This window comes from Elaeis guineensis, chromosome 7, assembly GCF_000442705.2.
Source record: "Elaeis guineensis isolate ETL-2024a chromosome 7, EG11, whole genome shotgun sequence".
NCBI classification, from domain to species: domain Eukaryota; kingdom Viridiplantae; phylum Streptophyta; class Magnoliopsida; order Arecales; family Arecaceae; genus Elaeis; species Elaeis guineensis.
Window position 1 is genome coordinate 90,648,345 of NC_025999.2, and position 21,284 is coordinate 90,669,628.

Below are 21,284 nucleotides of genomic sequence, written 5' to 3' on the forward strand. Positions count from 1 at the left end.
GAAAAAAATAAAAAAAAAGAAAAAAAAAAGGAGAAAATTTTTTCTCTCCTCTCTTTCTTCCTTCTCCCTCTTTTCCTCTCTTCTCTCTCCACTTTCTCTCCCCTTTTTTCTCTCTTTAAAAATTTTCTCTCTTCTTTTTTTCTCTCTCTAAGAAGATCTATGGATCCTATATTAAGCCATCTTTTTTCCTTTTAGGGACCTATGACCCCGAATCGATTCAGTATTCGGGTAATCTATCAGACTGGTCACCTAATCAATCACTTTCTGTTATTATTTAATTTTATTAAATTTATGGAATGAAAATTGATCTTGATTTAATATTTTAAATAGAATTATCTGATTCATTTAAGAAAGACAAAAGATCTAGAATGAAAAAGATAAGTAATTCCGATACTTCTTACTTGCTTTTAAAATTATTGACTACTTTATCATGAAAAAAATTATTTTATATTTTCATAAAATAAGGATCAAGTATATGCATTATGAAATTCATGATTCATAGTAAAATAGTGATTTATGAATATATTAATATGAATGATTATTTTTTTATGAAATACGAACTACATATTTATGAAATATATGTCTGGTTATAAATGGAATGATTTCATGATTGTTTTATCGTTAAAGATTATTTATGGATTGTGAACTTTATAAAATTATCTAGTATCTTATTTATGTATGATTTAAGAAAATATGATTTGATGAAATATGATTTAAGAATGTCTATCTTAAGAAATATGAAAAAAAGGCTCTCAGATAGCTATGTACGACTCTGTCAATGGGTAATAGTTATTGGCATATGACCCTGCCAGTGAGTACTAGTAATTAGCATACGACCCAGCGAACAGGTAATAATAGTTGGTATACAATTCTGCCAACAGATAATAGTAGTTGGTACATGATTATGGCTCTGTTACGGATATAATAGTGACCTTAGCATTTAGTCTGAGAGAATTATTAAGAATCATGATATGAAAAGAATGACAAATGATTTATAATTTTATATATAAAGTTGACATAATTTATAAATTTATTTATCCTATGCATTGAAAATTCTGTTCATATAAATTGCATGATTTATATATATACAAGAGCATTATTGATTTATGATATATTGTTATTATAAAAATTTTATGTTTCAATGATAATTATCTTTTCTAAATGATTTATTGATGCATGTATAAACTTATACTTGATCTGGATAAGATAGTGCAAGGTTTACTTACTGAGCTGGTGTAGCTCATACTTTTTTCTTTTTCTTTTTCTGTTCAAACAAATAAGGTTAAGAAACAAGGATGATCTAGGCTGGAAGGTCTACATCAATAAGTATGGAGATTTGCAGTTGAAATTAAATTTATAGGATTATTATGGGCTTGTAATCAATTACTGATGAATTTTGATATCTGGGTTTAGTATTATCTTTTGGATTTAGTCGCTCTGATCCAATATTGATTTAATTATTTGATAAATAATGGAATTGAATCTTTTATTATAACTTATTTTTGATGGATTTTAGCTGATGTTGATTGATTGGCTTTGTGTTATCGTCGGCTCCATCTCTCGATAGCATGATCATGTTATGTCTCAGATTTGGGGCGTGACATTTAATGGTATTAAAGCAATAGGTTCAATCATAGGTAAACTTAAAGACTAGCAATTGGTAGATAGGTCTCGTTTAGCTAGATCATGTTTAACTAAATAAGAATAGACAAGTTCTCTTCGAGTTTTCGTTACTCATTTAAGGAAGTTAATTAATGCTAATATTTTTTTTATCTAGGTGATAATGAGCAACAGAGAGAATGAAGTCTCGACAAATTCTGCCAATAGAAAGAGAGGAGCAAGAAGGATTACAAAGAAAAATGCCAGCCAATCGATTGAGCAGGTCCCTAATGCACTAGCCACTCAGATAGACATTATTGGGGTATGTCAAGTAGTGGCCTAGCTTATTCAACAACGACAGACACAAGTTGCTCCTCAACCTGCACCATCTTTAGAGTCATATTACGAGAGATTTAGAAAGCTTAATCCATCATTATTTGAGGGTGGACTTGACCCTCTGGTTGCAGAGATATGGATTTGAGAAATGAAAAAGATGTTTGATGCACTACAGTATCCTGAGGATGTGAAGGTTAGGTTAGCAATTTCTATGCTAAAAGAAAATGTCGAGTTTTGGTGGACCGCAATAAAGACTGCATATGAAAATAATGATAATCAATTGATATGAGAGGAGTTTAAAAAGAGATTTTATGATTAGTATTTTTCTGAGTCAGTGAGATTAGTGAAAGAAAATGAGTTCTTGGATTTGAAAAAAAAATGATATGACAGTACTGGAGTATGTAAACAAACTCAATGAGTTAGGTCGATTTTGCCCCCAATTTTTAGAGTGAAAAAAAGTAAAGCAAATAAATTTGAGCATGATCTAGGATATAAAATTCGCTCTCATTTGTCCTCTCATCTTTTTAATGGCTATACGGATGTACTAGAACGAGCTTTGAAAGTTGAATCAGATATTAAAAGATCGGACGAAGAAAGAAAAAATAGGAAGAGGTCTAGACCAATTGGGACTCAGAATGACCAACATGACAATTTAGAGAACCACTCTAATAAGAAGGGAACCAAAACTTGTGAGTACTGTGGTAGAACTCATAGTGAGCTTTGTTATAAGAAACTCGGAATGTGCTTTGAGTGCGGCAAGAAGGGACATTTAGCATGAAATTGTCTTAATAAAAAGAATGACTCTAAGTCTACCAAACCCACTGATCAGAATCAAAAAGAGAATGCACGAGTATTTGCTTTGACTGAATAGGATGCCAATGCAGGTAATCAAGTCATTACAGGTATGATTCTAGTCAACTTGTAGATGCCCATGTATTGTTTGATTATAATTTTGTTATTCTTTTGTGCCTTCTAAGTTTAACTATGTAATATCCAGTTTTAAAAATCTAGCCCCATCGGGCCCATAGGAAAAAAAAAAAGAAACAGAGAACGAAGACTCTCGTTGGGAGACTTCTTCTTCCCCATGTCTGACTAGGAGTAGGACTCCCAAGGCCACTGAAAAATCTTGAGAAGACTCCTATAAATCCCCCTTCTCCCCCTCAATAGCCAGCCACGATCAGCCTTGAGATCTCTATCTTCTTCCTTTCGAAATTTCTCATTGAAGCTGCCGACCCTGTTCTTGTGTTTGCCTCAATTTCTCATCGGAGACCTCACCAGAGTCGAAGGTAAGCCTCGACCCTCCTTCTTCTCTTTCTTTCCCTCTTTTTCATAGCTTCGTGCACCCTCACAGGCCATCGAGATCGTCAGAAAATCCATAAAATATCCTGCTCTATTTTTCCCCTATTCGGTCGAGGCCTTTCTTCATCTTTTCCGGCCACCAGCACCGCTACCTATGGTGCCACACCCATGGGTCATGACCCCCACCTCCCTAGCCTCTTTTTACGAAGATCATGACCGTCGGTGATCGGCCAATGATCGGAGAAATCCAAGAAAAAGGGCGGGTCCCCTGTTTTTCATTTTTTTTCTAAATCCCTTACCGGTTGAGCGTTGCTGCCGGTGATCTCTTGCTTCCCACTGTCGGCCACCACTACTGGACCTTTGGCTGTGCCGTCATCCTTCATCATAGCTCGAGCCATCGAGCCCCTCCCCTCGGTCCCTCCTTTGTTCGGCCAGGAAGAGAAAGAAGAAAAGAAAAGAAAAAAAGAAGAAGAAAAGAAAAGGAAAAGAAAAAGAAAAAAAAGAAAGAAAAGAAAAAGAAAAAGAGAAAAAAAAAAGAGGAAGAAGAAAAAGAAAAATAAAAAAAAGAAAAAAAAAAGAGAGAATTTTCTCTCTCTTTCCTCTCTCCTCTCTTTCCTTCTCTCTCTAGTTTCTCTCTTTAAATTCTCTCTCTATTTTCTCTCTCTAGATCTTTTATCTCTTTTTATGGATTTTGTCTCTCTAGGATCATTCTCTCTCTCTGATTGTATCACAGACCCTAGGATAAACTTGAGATGAAAATATGATAACCTGAGATTGCTTCGAAATTCGTGTAGTAGATTGGATCTCGATCCGATCCTTATTCAAAATTGATAACATCGATCATAGTTAATCCATATTAAGTCATCCTGATATGACCTCTGATGATCTCAATCATGATTGTCACTTTTGAAAGATACGAAGATTCTCTCTCCACTTTCTCTCTCTACTTTCTCTCTCATAATTGACTTTTTCTCTCTAAGAAGGTCTATGAATCCTGTACCGAGTCATGTCTTCATCTTTTAGGGGCTCATATTGACTCTAATAAGATGATCTGAAGTTGCTTTGATATCCGTGCTGTAAGTCAACCTCATTTGATCATATCAAGTATCTTTCTCAATCATAATTACTATTTTTGAAGGATACGAAGATTCTCTCTCCACTTTCTCTCTCTATTTTCTCTCTCATGACCGATTTTCTCTCTCTAAGAAGGTCTATGGATCCTATACCGAGTCATGCCTTCATCTTTTAAGGGCTCATATTGACTCTAACAAGATGATCTGAAGTTGCTTTGATATCCATGTTGTATGTCAATCTCATTTGATCATATCAAAGTACCTTTCAGATTCATTATTAATGGACTCTATTGATTGATCTTGATCTAATCTGTATTTTATAATTTTTTGATCAAGTCACTTAAATCTGACCCTCAGATCAGAGATCCTGAATTATCCTGGTATCTGGATGGTCCAACACATCCGATCAACAGTCCTCTTTCCTTATGATTTAATCTTATTATATACATGAAATAGAAATTAATGATGATTTGATATTTTAAATAGGATTAGCTGATTCTTCTAACGAAGTCTGAAGATCTAAGATGAATGAGGTAAGTGGATCTTATGCTCCTTATTTATTTTTAAATAATCATATTTTTGTGCAAAGAATTACTGTTGATGAAATCATATTTTTCATAAAATAAAGATCAGCATACGTAATATAAAAAATTATATTTTATTATGAGCATTGATTTCATTAATGTGTTTATGAAAATAGCATGATTATGAAGCATGAATTTTATTATTTTTTCATCCATGTATATGTATGTTTTAAAAAAAAGATATAAAGATTTCAAAGGCTCTCAGATAGCTATGAACGAATTCCTTCGGGAAGGTCGACAACCGAAGCTAGCATCCATACGAAACATGGCCCTGCCAGTGGATATAAATTTGGTGCATGAAATAAGAACTATGTCGATTAAAAAATATGGTCCTGTCACGGGTATAATAGTGATCTTAGCACGAATATTTGGGAATAATATTTCGAAACTTGATATAAATACATGACAAGAATGATTTATAATTCATGATTATGAAATATACATGATTTTATGCATGCATGATTGGTTTATGATTTATTTTATTATATGCTCTATGAAATATTTTATTTTATATTATCTGTTATTTTTTAAATATTATATTATTATAAAAAATTTATGCTTGATCTGATAAGAAAGCGTAAGTTCTACTTACTGGACTAGTATAGCTCATATTTTTTTTATTTTTTTTTATAGAAAAAAATATTAGGATCGATGAAGGATTTAAACTTGAAGATCTGCGTAGCAAGCTTGAAAATTTGATAGCAAAAGTTTAGTTTATTTTATGATCACTGATTTGTAGTTATTTGTGAATGTTGAGATTCGGATTGGTACTTGCTTTTGGATTTAAATGCTCTAAACCAATATTGGTTCAATTATTTGATGAATAATAGAATTGAATCTTTTTATTTGATGGATTTTAGATGATTATGATGGATTGGCTTCGTGTTATTGTGGGCTCCATCCCTTAGTAGCATGGTCGTGTTATGTCTCGAATTTGGGGCATGACATTTTATGGTATCAGAGCTTAGGTTATAATCATTGGAGATTATGATATAAGTGATTAGGATATGATAGAATAATATTAGAGCTTAGGTTTAAGATCACTGAGATTATGAAGTGACAACAAAATTTTATGTATGATCAATAGGATGTGATAGAGTGGAGTATGATGGATGACATCAGAGCTTAAGATTATGATCATTAAGGACATGAATGAATGATATAAAGTTTAGGTTATGATCACTAGAGAATATGACTTAAATGGTATTTGAGCTTAAGGTTATCATTATTCGGGATTGTGACTTTAGTAATATTTGAATTTGAGGCTAAGATTATGATGAATATGATAGATATAAAAAAAAGAATTTAATAATTTGATTTCGAATCAATAGATATTATGATGAAATTTATGCATAAGTGGCATATGATATCTATAGTAGAATTGATGAGTTATATTTTGGATTCCAATTAGTAGAGTTGACCTGAGTACGAGAAGTGTTGACTCTGGAATGAAGTGGGAGGTATTGATATGTTATGTTGGGTATATTTGATGATATTAGCATGCTAAACTTATATGGATAAAGGACATGATAACTTTGCTGATTTTGATGTTAATTTTTTTGCAAAGAAATGTTGGTTTGGAAGTTGTTTAAATGATTGTAAGGTAAATCGAAGGTTAACTCAAATTAATTTTAGACATATGAAATTCTTGAGGAGTGGTGAAGCTTATGTAATAAGTTCAAACATAGAAGGTGGATGAAAATTTAATTTTGATGTGCGATGCTTAAGAGATAGTAATGACAAGAAAATTTAAAATTTTGCACTAAGTTTTATATGAAATCTAAAAGTTGGATCTATCTTTGATTGATTTAACATACAAAGATATTTTTATTTTTGATAGACTTAGATAATTTGATAAGTTGAGATCAGAGTGTGCAGCAAAAGCATAGTGGTCTAAATTAATTAGAAATATTAATCCTTTAAATCAAAAGATATTATAGAATACATTAGTTATAAATAAGGAAGAATTTTATTGATAATGAAAGGATACTATAGATCTTAATCTAATCTGATCATAGTCCGATAATTTTTGTCAGTAGATTATTTTATTGTAGATAATGTCAAGAAGAATCCTAGATATCTCAAACAATATAACTTAGTTTTGAGGATAAAATTTTTTTTTTAGGGAGATAGAATGTAATGCCCAGTTTTAAAAATCTAGCCCCATCAGGCCCATAGAAAAAAAAAAAAGAAAAGAAATAGAGAATGAAGACTCCCGTTGGGAGTCTTCTTCTTTCCCATATCCGACCAGGAGTAGGACTCCCAAGGCCACTGAAAAACTTTGGGAAGACTCCTATAAATCCCCCTTCTCCCCCTCAATAGCCAGCTACGACCAGCCTTCAGATCTCCGTCTTCTTCCTCTCGAAATTTTTTGTTGAAGCTGTCGATCATGTTCTTGTGTTCGCCTCAATTTCTCATCGAAGACCTCACCGAAGTCGAAGATAAGCCCCTACCCTCCTTCTCTTCCTTTTTCTCTTTTTCATAGCTTCGTGCACCCTTGCCGGCCATCGGGATTGCCAGAAAATCCACAAAATATCATGCCCTATTTTTTTCTTGTTCGGTCGAGCCCTTTCTTCCTCTTTTTCGGCCACCAGCACCGCCACCCATGGTGCCGCATCCATAGGTCATGACCCCCACCTCCCTAGCCTCTTTCTCCGAAGATCATGGCCGTCGGTGATCGACCAATGATCAGAGAAATCCAAGAAAAAGGGTGGGTCCCCTATTTTTTATTTTTTTCTAAATCCCTCGCCGATCGAGCCTTGCTGCAGGTGATCTCTTGCTCCCCACTGTCGACTGCCACTGTCGGACCTCCGACCGTGCCGCCACCCTTCGTCAGAGCCCGAGCCACCGAGCCCCTCCCCTCAATCCCTCTTCTGTTCGGCCAGGAAGAGAAAGAAGAAAAGAAAAGAAAAAAAGAAGAAGAAAAGGAAAAGAAAAAGAAAAAAAAAGAAAAGAAAAAGAAAAAGAGAAAAAAAAAGAAGAAGAAGAAAAAGAAAAATAGAAAAATAAAAAAAAAAAGAGAGAATTTTCTCTCTCTTTCTTCTTTCCTCTCTTTACCTTCTCTCTCCAGTTTCTCTCTCTAAATTCTCTCTCTATTTTTTCTCTATAAATTTTTTTTATCTCTTTTTATGGATTTTGTCTCTCTAGGGTCATTCTCTTTCTCTGATTGCATCACAGATTCTAGGATAAATTTTAGATGAAAATATGATGGCCTGAGATTGCTTCGAAAATCGTGCAATAGATTGGATCCCGATCCGATCCTTATTCGAAATTGATAACATCGATTATAGTCCATCCATATTAAGTCACCCTGATATAACCTCTGATGATCTCAATCATGATTGCCACTTTTGAAGAATACGAAGATTCTCTCTCTACTTTTTCTCTCTACTTTCTCTCTCATAACCGACTCTCTCTCTAAGAAGGTCTATGAATCCTGTACCGAGTCATGCTTTCATCTTTTAGGGGTTCATATTGATTCTAACAAGATGATTCGAAGTTGCTTTGATATCCGTGCTGTATGTCAACCTCATTTGATCATATCAAGTATCTTTCTCAATCATAATTGTCACTTTTGAAGGATACGAAGATTCTCTCTACTTTCTCTCTCATGATCGACTTTCTCTCTCTAAGAAGGTCTATGGATCCTGTACCGAGTCATGCCTTCATTTTTTAAGGACTCATATTGACTCTAACAAGATGATTTGAAGTTACTTCGATATCCGTGCTGTATGTCAATCTTATTTGATCATATCAAAGTATCTTTCAGATTCATTATTAATGAACTCTATTGATTGATCTTAATCTAATCTGTGCTTTACAATTTTTTGATCAAGTCACTTAAATCTGATCCTCAGATCAGAGACCCTGAATTGCCCTAGTATCTGGATGGTCCGACACATCCGATCAACAGTCCTCTTTTCTTATAATTTAATTTTATTATATACATAGAATAGAAATTAATGATAATTAGATATTTTAAATAGGATTAACTGATTCTTCTAACAAAGTTTGAAGATCTAAGATGAATGAGGTAAGTGGATATTATGCTCCTTATTTATTTTTAAATAATTATATTTTCATATAAAGAATTGCTATTGATGAAATCATATTTTTCATAAAATAAGGATCAGCATACGTGATATGAAAAAATATATTTTATTATGAGTATTGATTCCATTAATATATTTTATGAAAATAGCATGATTATGAAGCATGAATTTCATTATTTTTCTATCTATGTATATGTATGTTTTAAGAAAAAGATATAAGAATTTCAAAGGCTCTCAGATAGCTATGAACGAATTTCTTTTGGAAGGTCGACAATCGGAGCTAGCATCCACACAAAACATGGTCCTGCCAATGGGTATAAAGTTGGCGTATGAAATAAGAACTTTATCGATTAAGAAACATGACCCTGTCATTGGTATAATAGTGACCTTAGTACGCATGTCTAGGAGCAATGTTTCAAAATTTGATATGAATACATGACAAGAATGATTTATGATTTATGATTGTGAAATATACATAATTTTATGCATGCATGATTGGTTTATGATTTGTTTTATTATATGCTCTATGAAATACTTTATTTTATATTATCTGTTATTTTTTAAATATTATATTATCATGAAAAATTTATGCTTAATCCGATAAGGAAGCGCAAGTTCTACTTACTGGATTAGTGTAGTTCATATTCTTTTTATTTTTTTTCTTTTATAGAGAAAATAAATTAGGATCGATGAAGGATTTAAACTTGAAGATTTGCGTAGCAAGCTTGAAAATTTGATACCGGAAGTTTAGTTTATTTTATGATCATGGATTTGTAGTTATTTGTGAATATTGAGATTCGAGTTGGTACTTGCTTTTGGATTTAGATGCTCTGAACCAATATTGGTTCAATTATTTGACGAATAATGGAATTGAATCTTTTTATTTGATGGATTTTGGATGATTATGATAGATTGGCTTCGTGTTATTATGGGCTCCATCCCTCGATAGCATGACCATGTTATGTTCCGAATTTGGAGCGTGACAAACTACATATTTGAAGAATTGAATAAATTATTATATGTGATATCTTCACTTTAAAAAAAAAGTTTATTCTTACCAATGCTTTATTTAAGAATTGTATCATAAGAAAATCAGGATAGACAGAAACTAATCTAAAGTATGATAAAGATAATATGAAGATAAGACATCCTCATTTATTTGAAAATGAAGGTATATCAAGTTTCGAGGATGAATTTTTTTTTTTAAGGAGGGTAGAATGTACCCGAAAGCGGCCCACCAAGCCCAAAACAAAAAAAAAAAAAGAAAAAATGAGAAGAAGACTCCTATCAGGAGTCTTCTTCTCTGATAAGTCCCATTTGGAATGGGAGTCCCAAGACTACCGAGGTCTTAGGGCTCTCTATAAATAGTCCTCTCCTCCTTATGACCCCCCACCGGCGATCTTCAAGCTTGATTTCTCCTCTTTTCTCCGATTGAGGCCGCGACCACCCTTGCTCGTGCTCATCGAAAATTAAAACCGATAACGCTGCTGAAGGTTGAGGTAAGACTCTGACCTTTCTTCTTCTCCCTCTTTCCCTCCTTCCCATGGCTTCGCGCACCCTCGCCGGTCATCGGGATCGTCAGAAAATCTACAAAACAACATGCCCTATTTTTCTCCTGTTCGGTCGAGCCATTTCTTCCTCTTTTCTGGCCACCAGCGCCACCGCCCATGGTGCTGCACCCATGGGTCATGACCCCCACCTCCCTAGCCTCCTTCTCCAAAGGTCATGGCCATCGGTGATTGGCCAATGATCGGAGAAATCCAAGAAAAAGGGCGAGTCTTCTATTTTTTATTTTTTTCTAAATCCCCCATCGGTCGAGCCTCGCTGCCGGCGATCTCTTGCTCCCCGCTGTCGGCCGTCACTGTCGGACCTCTAACCGTGCCACCGCCCTTCGTCGGAGCCCCAGCCACGGAGCCCCTCCCATCGGTCCCTCCTCTGTTTGGCCAGGAAGAGAAAGAAGAAAAGAAAAGAAAAGAAAAAAAAAGAGAAGATTTTCTCTCTCCTCTCTCCCTCTCTTCCTCTCTTCTCTCTCTACTTTCTCTTTCTAAAAAAATTCTCTTTCCTCCTTTGTGTCTCTAAGAAGACCCTTTGGATCCTATATTAGGCCATATTTTCTCCTTTTAGGGACCTATGATCCCTAATTGATTCAGTGTCCGGATGGTCTATCAGACTGATCACCTAATCAATTATTTATTATTATTATTTAATTTTATTAAATTTATGAAATAAAAATTGATCCTGATTTAATATTTTAAATAGGATTATCTGATTCATTTAAGGAAGACAAAAGATTTAGGATGAAAAAGATAAGTAATTCCAATACTTCTTACTTGCTTTTGAAATTATTAATTATTTTATCATGAAAAAAATTATTCTGTATTTTCATAAAATAAGGATCAAGTATATGCATTATGAAATTCATGATTCATAGTAAAATAGTGATTTATGAATATATTAATATGAATGATTATTTTTTTATGAAAAATGAACTTCATATTTATAAAATGTATATCTGGTTATAAATGGAATGATTTCATAATTGTTTTATCGTTAAAAATTATTTATGAATTGTGAAATTTATAAAATTATCTAGTATCTTATTTATGCATGATTTAAGAAAATATGATTTGATGAAATATGATTTAAGAATGTCTATTTTAAGAAACATGAAAAAAGGCTCTCAGATAGTGATAAACACATAATTTAAGTCATTTAAAGCAGAAAAATATATTTAATTTATTTTATTTATTAAAAATTTAATATTTTTTTTTATGTTTTACAGGAAAGATGATCGCCGATACAAAGAGTCCAATTCATAGATCAAAAAGACTCAAGTTTGAAGAAATTTGGACTTAAAATAAAATTAAAATAAAAGAAGGATGCATATGGTATTATAGAAAATGAAGATACTATGCAAGGAATCCAAAAGGATATAGATGTCATTGTGAAGAAACTTTTGTTTCTTTTTGGAATATAAAAATATTTCACGTGAATTCAAAGGTTCTGGGCGCATGAATTCAAAACAAAAGAAGAAAGGATCTGGGCGCGCGTTACGTGAATTCAAAACAAGAAATACGTGAATTCAAAAGAAGAAAGGATGTGGGACGCACGCGTGGACGCAGGCAGGACGTGGGACAGACGCGGGCACAGGTGCAGCATCGCGCGGGCAGGCGCACGGCAGACGGGTTCACAAGAAATTTTTGATGGCTGTCAAACAAATGCTTATTAAAGAAAAAAATTAATATTTAGAAATATTTTGAAAGATTTATATTTTCTTTAGTCCCACATCGAAAAATCATGTAAAACTCCTCCCTCCTAACACCTATAAAAAGACTTTTGTACTCCCATTGAAGGGGGGAGCCCAGAAATTCTTCTAGAGCCTTGCATAGAGGAATAGAAAGGGACTACTTCATGAGCAGCTAGGCTAGCAGTCTCGAGAGTGGAGAAGAAATTTTGTAACGACACAGAGATGGTTTATTGTTCTAAACTTTCCTGTATTTCTTTATATGCAATAAAGATTATGCTTTTTATTTAAATTGTCATGAGTTCTTTATTTGCTCCCTTTCATATGCTTTTATTTATGCTTTCTTGTTAGATTAATATTATGAACAATTTTTACTTTCTGGAGACGCGCCGTGATCTACGGATACGGGGCGTGCCGAGGAAAGAAGAGTTGTTTATCTAGTACTTTCCGGAGACGCACCGTGATCTATGGGTACGGAGCGTGCCAAGGAAAGACAGGTATTTTTCCTAAGATTAATCACATCTATTTAGTTAAAAAAGAGATACAACTCTGCTAGTGCAAATTAATTCAAAACTCCCAAGCTCTTTATTTTCTAATTATCTCAATTTTAAGATAATTTATTTTCTAAATCAAAAACAACGCTTCTTTCTTTTACCTTGCAATCTCAACTTAGCCCAAGGTCCCTGAGGATACGATCTCGACTCATCTTACCTACGTAGTGAGTAGAGTTATTTTTTTGGTGAGATACAACTCTGCTAGTGCAAATTAATTCAAAACTCCCAAGCTCTTTATTTTCTAATTATCTCAATTTTAAGATAATTTATTTTCTAAATCAAAAACAACGCTTCTTTGTTTTACCTTGCAATCTCAACTTAGCCCAAGATCCCTGAGGATACGATCTCGACTCATCCTACCTACGTAGTGAGTAGAGTTATTTTTTTGGTGCTATCAACGATTACGCATCAAATTTTGGCGCCGTTGCCGGGGATCTTGGCACGGTTGAATTTAAAAAAAATAATAAAAATATATATAAAAAGATAAAATTATAAAAAAAAAGCCACTGATATTTCATAACACTTAACTAAAATAGCGTAACCTCAAATATAAAAATTTCTAACTTGATTGGACACCTTGTTTCTTTGCATTGCATCTCCATAATTAATCTTAAGGGCAATAACCCATTAACCAGATAAGGTGGGGACTTGATCACCCTTCCTTGGCCCACAAATCACTCCTTTGCATTTGCATAACCTAGACCTTAATTTAAAATCAACTAGACGTCAGCCCTAGGAATTTCGAGCTCAATAGGATAAGAAAGCTCTAGAGTTGAACCGAGTGCAGATTGGTTAATTGCTCGGTGTCTAAGGCAAGTGGTTAAAGAAAGTGGTTTTCAATTGGTTCCGTTGACTGACCTGGCCAACTTAGTTGGTGTCTAAGGAAAGCAACGAGCAGGGAACCTCCCACATCTTACGCTTACCTGGCCGAGTCAGTTAGTCAGTCTTGAGCTTGGAGTGCTCAAAGGCGGTCTTGAAAGTTAGGAGCTGTCTAGATCTAAGTTAACCTTAGGATAGAGAGTCTATGATTGTTTAAGTTGATTGCAATTAACATCTAAATATTAACTAATTTCTCCCTTTTCATAGATTTAAGATTCTTAGGTTCTTCTCTTTAGATTTTCTTCATTCTTTTCTCACTTTATTATAAAAATATATATTATAAAAAAAAAAAAATTTGTGTTTGCTCTACAGTATAATTGTAAGGTGTATGCTTGGCCGTAGATCGTTACGACCAGAAATCCAACCTTTTGATCTAGAAATAGAAAGAACCCTTAGAGCCAACAGACGTAAAAAGATGGACCGAAATCAGGAGAATGATCCACCCAAGCAATTGAAGGAGTACTTTACTCCTTCCACATATACCTACTCTCCTTGTATTCAAGTGCCCCCTGTGGAGGCCACTCAATATGAAATTAAGTCCAGTATAATCCAAATGTTACCTTCATTTTATGGACTTAGTAATGAGGACCCTTATAAACATCTTGAAGAATTTCTTGAGATATGCTCAACTGTCAAAATTCACAACTTCTCCGATGATGCTCTTAGGTTAAAATTATTCCCTTTTTCACTTAAGGACAAAGCCAAATACTGGCTACATACTTTGGATTCCATGACTATATCAACCTGGGACCAGCTGCAAGGAGAGTTTCTCAAGAAATATTTTTTCATAGGAAAAACTAATCAAATAAGGAAAGCCATAACTAGTTTTTCTCAATTAGATGGAGAAATATTTCATGAAACATGGGAGAGATTAAAGGACCTTATTAGAAAATATCTCCACCATGCTGTACCCAAGTGGCAGTTAATCCAATGTTTTTATGATGGACTCTCTGAAAGACATCGACAAATGGTCGATGCATCATGCGGTGGGACATTCATGCTGAAAAGTGAGGATGAGGCATGGCAACTGTTTGAAATTTTAAGTGAAAATTTATTACATCATATGTCTGCCTCTATTAGAGATAAACCCATGTTAAACCCAAAAAGAGGTGGAATATATGAAGTAGAAAATGCCATAGATATCCATCAAAAGGTAGATGAACTGTCCCAAAAATTAGATCGTCTTCTAAATACTGGACAATCCCCAATTCCACCTAACCCAATCCAAGAAGTTTGTGCATTGTGTGCAAGTCCGAACCATTTTGTTAGTGAATGCCCAGCCGCACCTCAATTTCCTAAGTTTGTGCACGAGCAGGTTCAGCAAGCTCAAGTCCAACAAGCTCGCAGATCAGAAAACGATCCATATTCGAGCACTTATAACCCCGGCTGGAGAAACCATCCAAATTTTTCTTGGAGACCACAACCAGTGGTTGATCCTGCCGCACCTCGACCTCAATATCAAGACCCAACATATAGGCATGGACCATACCATCAATTTCAAAATGTTCCTCAACCGTCTACTACTGGTCACAGCTCAGCTTTTGAGGAAAAAGTTCTGAAAGCACTAGAACGATTAGAAGTCAACACTCAAACCCTTAACTCCCACACACAATCCATTGCTAAGCTAGAGACCCAAATAGGTCAACTAGCAACTGCATTAAGTAGGAGGGAAGGAGGAAAATTACCTAGCCAACCCGAGAGCAACCCAAGAGGGCAATTTGTGATTGAGAGTTCTAATACCCCAGAAGCTTTTTCTGAACATGCCAAATCAATCATGACTCTGAGAAGTGGAAAGGTCATTGAACACACTAGTAAAACCAATGAGACCGACCCTAAACCTCTAACCGAATCCAAATCACCCAAGAACAAGGAGGACCTGAAAATAGAGAAGGAACCAACTGCACCGAAATCATCTTACTTGCCTAAAGCCCCATTTTCGGATGCCCTGAAAGCCCCTATTCCTTCAGATAAGAAGGGAGGAAAACTTGATGAGATGTTGGAATTGTTTAAGCAAGTCCAAATTAATCTTCTCCTTCTAGACGCAATCAAACAGGTCCCTGCTTATGCCAAATTTTTGAAGAATTTGTGTACCCAAAAACGTAAATCTAGATCACAAATCCCAAAAAAAGTATGCCTCACTGAACAGACTAGTTCTGTCGTCCAGCATGCCACTCCTCCAAAGCTTAAGGACCCAGGAGCCCCCATCATTTCCTGTGTTATAGGAGATTATCACATTGAAAAAGCTCTTCTGGATTTAGGGGCAAGTGTGAATCTTTTACCTAGTTCAGTGTATGAACTTTTTGGATTCGAAGAACTGAAACCCACATCAGTCACACTACAGTTAGCCGACAGATCAATTAAGGAACCACGTGGAATGCTTGAGGATGTCTTGGTCAAGGTAGATGAGTTTTACTTTCCAGTTGATTTTCTGGTTCTCGATATGGAATTAAGTGGCAACCCCAGACAAATTCTCATTATCTTAGGATGACCCTTCCTAGCTACGGCGAATGCATGCATCAATTGTAGGACAGGAGTCATGGACGTATCGTTTGAGAATAAAAAACTAAGACTGAATGTGTTTGGTGCTTCCCAAGGACCATCAATGGATAGTTGCTTCGAAGTAGATACACTAGAAGACATTATAGAAGATGCAACACCCACAATTCTAGCACCTGACCCCTTAGATACTTGCTTGACTCACTTTGGAGTGTATGACTTTAAGGGATATATGAAAGAAGTTAACATATTATTAGATACACCACACGATAAAACCACTCCTCTATGGACAATCAAGTATGAGCCATTGCCCATCTTTTGTTGGTTTTATTGCATATGACGTCTGGCTGAAGACGTAAAACTTAGCGCTTTTTAGGAGGCAACCCAAATTTCTTCTATTTTGTTTTAACTGATCATCATTTTTTTTTAAAAGAATAAAGGACCACTCTGTATGGAAGAGTCTGTTAATAAATTTGACGTCTGGCTGAAGACATAAAACTTAGCGCTTGTTGGGAGGCAACCCAACGATTTCATATTTTTACTTTACCGCAGCTGCAGGAATTTAGAACAAGAACCTATTAATCAATGAAGCTATCTTCAACTTCCGAAGTAAAATTACCCCAGGTGCACTCTCTCCTTTTATTTTCTTTGCTTTCCTACTCCATTGAGGACAATGTAGATTAAGTTGGGGGGGGAAAGGAAATTAATCAAATCCTCGAGTATGGTCAGAAATAATTAGTTTTATGGATTCAAATTTTATTAGGCATCCTAATAAATGAATGATTAACGGTCAAGATAATTTTAGAGATACTGAGGAATAAATTATTAAGAAAATCCAATGAATGGTAGGGTTTAAACTAGATCAAATTTTAGGAGTGATTCTACAAACCCTCTTCTTACTGATCTCAATAAAGAATCTGCTTCATGAGAAATTGGGTGGAAAGATCGAGGTATGCAAAAATTCTCCTTAAAAAAAAAAAAAAAAACATTGGTTTCCTACTGAGTAACTGGGCCCTTTCGCCTAAGTAAGCGTTGTGGTTCGCGTAAAAAGGTAGGCAATGTTATATATTTAAAAAAAAAATAATAATAATAATATATATATATATTAAGGGGACTAAATTGCAAGAAGATAATAAACCTCTTTCCCATTAAGTTAGAGGATTTAAAGAGTAAAGTGGGGAATTGGTGAAAGGAAAGCTCTGAAATTTCTTTAGTTAATACTCAACCACTAATTGGGTCAAATTGATAATCCAATGAAATATCTCTTTAATGATCTGACCAAGTATCATCTACCTTTTGGGATGCCTAACCTAATTTTTGATTCAAGACCGAGTCGGTATACAATGATGATATATCTATTTTACTCGAGGACGAGCAAAATTCAAGTTGGGGGGTGTGATAAACACATAATTTAAGTCATTTAAAGTAAAAAATTATATTTAATTTATTTTATTTATTAAAAATTTGATATTTTTTTTTATGTTTTACAGGAAAGATGATTGCCGATACAAAGAGTCCAATTCATAAATCAAAAAGACTCAAGTTTGAAGAAATTTGGATTTAAAATAAAATTAAAATAAAAGAAGGATGCATATGGTATTATAGAAAATGAAGATACTATGCAAGAAATCTAAAAGGATATAGATGTTATTGTGAAGAAACTTTTGTTTTTTTTTGGAATATAAAAATGTTTCACGTGAATTCAAAGGTTCTGGGTGCATGAATTCAAAACAAAAGAAGAAAGGATCTGGGCGCGCGTTACGTGAATTCAAAAGAAGAAATACGTGAATTCAGAAGAAGAAAGGACGTGGGACGCGCGTGTGGACGCGGGCAGGACGCGGGACAGATGCGGGCACAGGTGCAGCATCGTGCGGGCAGGCGCACGGCAGACGGGTTCACAAGGAATTTTTGATGGCGGTCAAACAAATGCTTATTAAAGAAAAAAATTAATATTTAGAAATATTTTGAAAGATTTGTATTTTCTTTAGTCCCACATCGAAAAATCATGTAAAACTCCTCCCTCCTAACACTTATAAAAAGACTTTTGTACTCCCATTGAAGGGGGGAGCCCAGAAATTCTTCTAGAGCCTTGCATAGAGGAATAGAAAGGGACTACTTCATGAGCAGCTAGGCTAGCAGTCTCGGGAGTGGAGAAGAAATTTTGTAATGACACAGAGATGGTTTATTGTTCTAAACTTTTCTGTATTTCTTTATATGCAATAAAGATTATATTTTTTATTTAAATTGTTATGAGTTCTTTATTTGCTCCCTTTCATATGCTTTTATTTATGCTTTCTTGTTAGATTAATATTAGGAACAACTTTTACTTTCCGGAGATGCGCCGTAATCTACGGATACGGAGCGTGCCGAGGAAAGAAGAGTTGTTTACCTAGTACTTTCCAGAGACGCGTCGTGATCTACGGGTACGGAGCGTGCCGAAGAAAGACAGGTATTTTTTCTAAGATTAATCACATCTATTTAGTTAAAAAAGAGATACAACTCTGCTAGTGCAAATTAATTCAAAACTCCCAAGCTCTTTATTTTCTAATTACCTCAATTTTAAGATAATTTATTTTCTAAATAAAAAACAACGCTTCTTTCTTTTACCTTGCAATCTCAACTTAGCCCAAGGTCCCTGAGGATACGATCTCGACTCATCCTACCTATGTAGTGAGTAGAGTTATTTTTTTGGTGCTATCAACGACTACGCATCAGATAGCTATGTACGACCCTGCCAATGGGTAATAGTTATTGGCATATGACTCTGCCAATGGGTAACAGTAATTGACATATGACCCTGCCAACGGGTAATAGTAGTTGGTATACGACCTTGCCAACGAGTAATAGTAGTTGGTACATAATTATGGCCCTATCACGGGTATAATAGTGACCTTAGCATTTAGTCTGAGAGAATTATTAAGAATCATGATATGAAAAGAATGACAAATGATTTATAATTTTATATATGAAGTTGACATAATTTATGAATTTGTTTATATTGTGCATTGAAAATTATGTTCATGTAAATTGCATGATTTATGCATATGCAAGAGCATTATTGATTTATGATATATTGTTATTATGAAAATTTTATGTTTCAATGATAATCATTTTTTCTAAATGATTTATTGATGCATGTATAAACTTATGCTTGATCTGGATAAGATAGTGTAAGGTTTACTTACTGAGTTGGTGTAGCTCATATTTTTTTTTTCTTTTCTGTTCAGACAAATAAAATTAAGAAACAAGGATGATCTAGACTGGAGGGTCTACACCAATAAGCATGGAGATTTGCAGTTGAAATTGAATTTATAGGATTATTATGGGCTTATAATCAACTACTGATGAATTTTGATATCTGGGTTTAGTATTATCTTTTTGATTTAGTCGTTCTGATCCAATATTGATTTAATTATTTGATGAATAATGAAATTGAATCTTTTATTATAACTTATTTTTGATAGATTTTAGCTGATGATGATTGATTAGCTTAGTGTTATCATGGGCTCCATCCTTCGATAGCATGGCCGTGTTATGTCCCGGATTTGGGACATGACACTATTTAATTTCAGTAATATTTTAATGAGATAGATAATTTTTATTGTAGTTTATTTCTAGACCTAATCAGAATAAAACACGATATTTGTTTGCTTCCAACATTGATTTATCCAGTTATAATCTTAGGAATTATTACCCCATCCAAACTGCCTCAGTTCTAAGTCGGCCCTGATCCAAACTGACCCGAGCCATGAGCTGCCTCTAGCCCTTGGCCTGATCAGCTCGGTCCCTCAGTCCTCGCCCTACCTCTCTCCTCCATGCTCTCACAGATGTAGAAGTGGTGGAGCTCACGTGTGGTGACATGTAACTTGAGGAAGATGAGAGCTGTGATAGCCACCCTACTTGACACCAAAAACTAAAGGTTCTAGGTACTTCCTAAGACTGGTGGCTGAAGGATGGGAGGTAGGAAGTTTATTTTGACTAATTGGGTTCCAATTTAGAGATAGAAGTGTATGTGTACGGGACATGGTTTGATTAGCAAAACTTGAGAGGCAGAAACTGGGAGATAAATCAGTTTTTGTGCTCATCCTCCAAGTGGAGGTTCCTGAGTTAGAAACTATGGTAATTCCGCCAAAAGGGTTGTCCGTTCCATTCAGAACACAAACTCGCGCGAAAAAGAAGGAAAAAAGTGGGGAAGTGTGCGGGGGGCGCGCTCCAAGGCAATGTTGGCTAATGTGTTTCATTGAAATCATGTTTAAGTTGATGTTTGATACCCATAGTTTAGTTCAGTAGGAAAGTTGTATCTGATTGGAGTTATGAGAAAGATCACAGTTGCAATGGACTGCAATAATGAAATCGACTGATGGATCCAGATCTGACTTGAAAAATGGTGACAGAGGTTTAGGAAAATGAAACATGCGTGAGTGTGTACTTTAACAAATTCGAGATTTTATGACTAGATCTTGGGGTTTTGAAAAATTGGCTGATGTGGTAGAGATCAAGCACAAGACATTTAGCGACTGTCAGCAATCAGTTATACCAGATAATGATGTTTCTTATTGACGAGATATTAGCATGCATTTCCAAGTGGACTTGGGTCCGGTGGTTGGAATCCCTCTCAGGGCATATGCTGGGGAGAGTTTCCATGCCTTAACAGAGATGGTGGCACTACCATCACTATTCTCAAAAGATATTACAGTCTTGGGTTAAGAATTCTTATGTTTAGTAAACATTGAAATAGCCCTACATAAGTAGCTTACAGCTGCATGTTTGGATGGGCTTTTAGAAGATTTTGGGTAAGGAATCACCTTGGAAGCATCGTTTTCAAAATCATGTTAAATGTTATAGAATAAGAGAAATTTACTTGGTTTCTAATTGCTGCTCTAGAGAAACACCTATGTAGGGGAAAATAATGGATCTTCGGTTATTTTGATAAGAAGAACGATTTAAGATGGGGTAGAAGCATAAGGAAGGGCATGCTTGTGTTGAAGTATGATTGCAGAGGTGATTCTAACGGAGGTGCGGCACCCTTGGTAGAAAGTTTGGTTGCTAGGATGTGTAGGAATGCTTATATGCATCTCTTGAGAAATTTAAGAATGCATACCTGTTGTCTTTGTTGGAAAGCACACCTGTAGACTAGAAGATTATAGCGAGTTATTCATATTACAGTG

At 35.0% G+C, this 21,284-nt stretch overlaps 1 non-coding gene across 1 annotated transcript; it reads right to left on the reverse strand.

Annotated features, from left to right (window-relative positions):
• Window positions 1-14,422: 14,422 nt before the first annotated feature.
• LOC140859509 (small nucleolar RNA R71) lies at window positions 14,423-14,528 on the reverse strand. Its single transcript, XR_012143047.1, has one exon. It is a non-coding gene; the product is annotated as a small nucleolar RNA R71 (small nucleolar RNA).
• Between the last annotated feature and the right edge of the window lie 6,756 nt (window positions 14,529-21,284).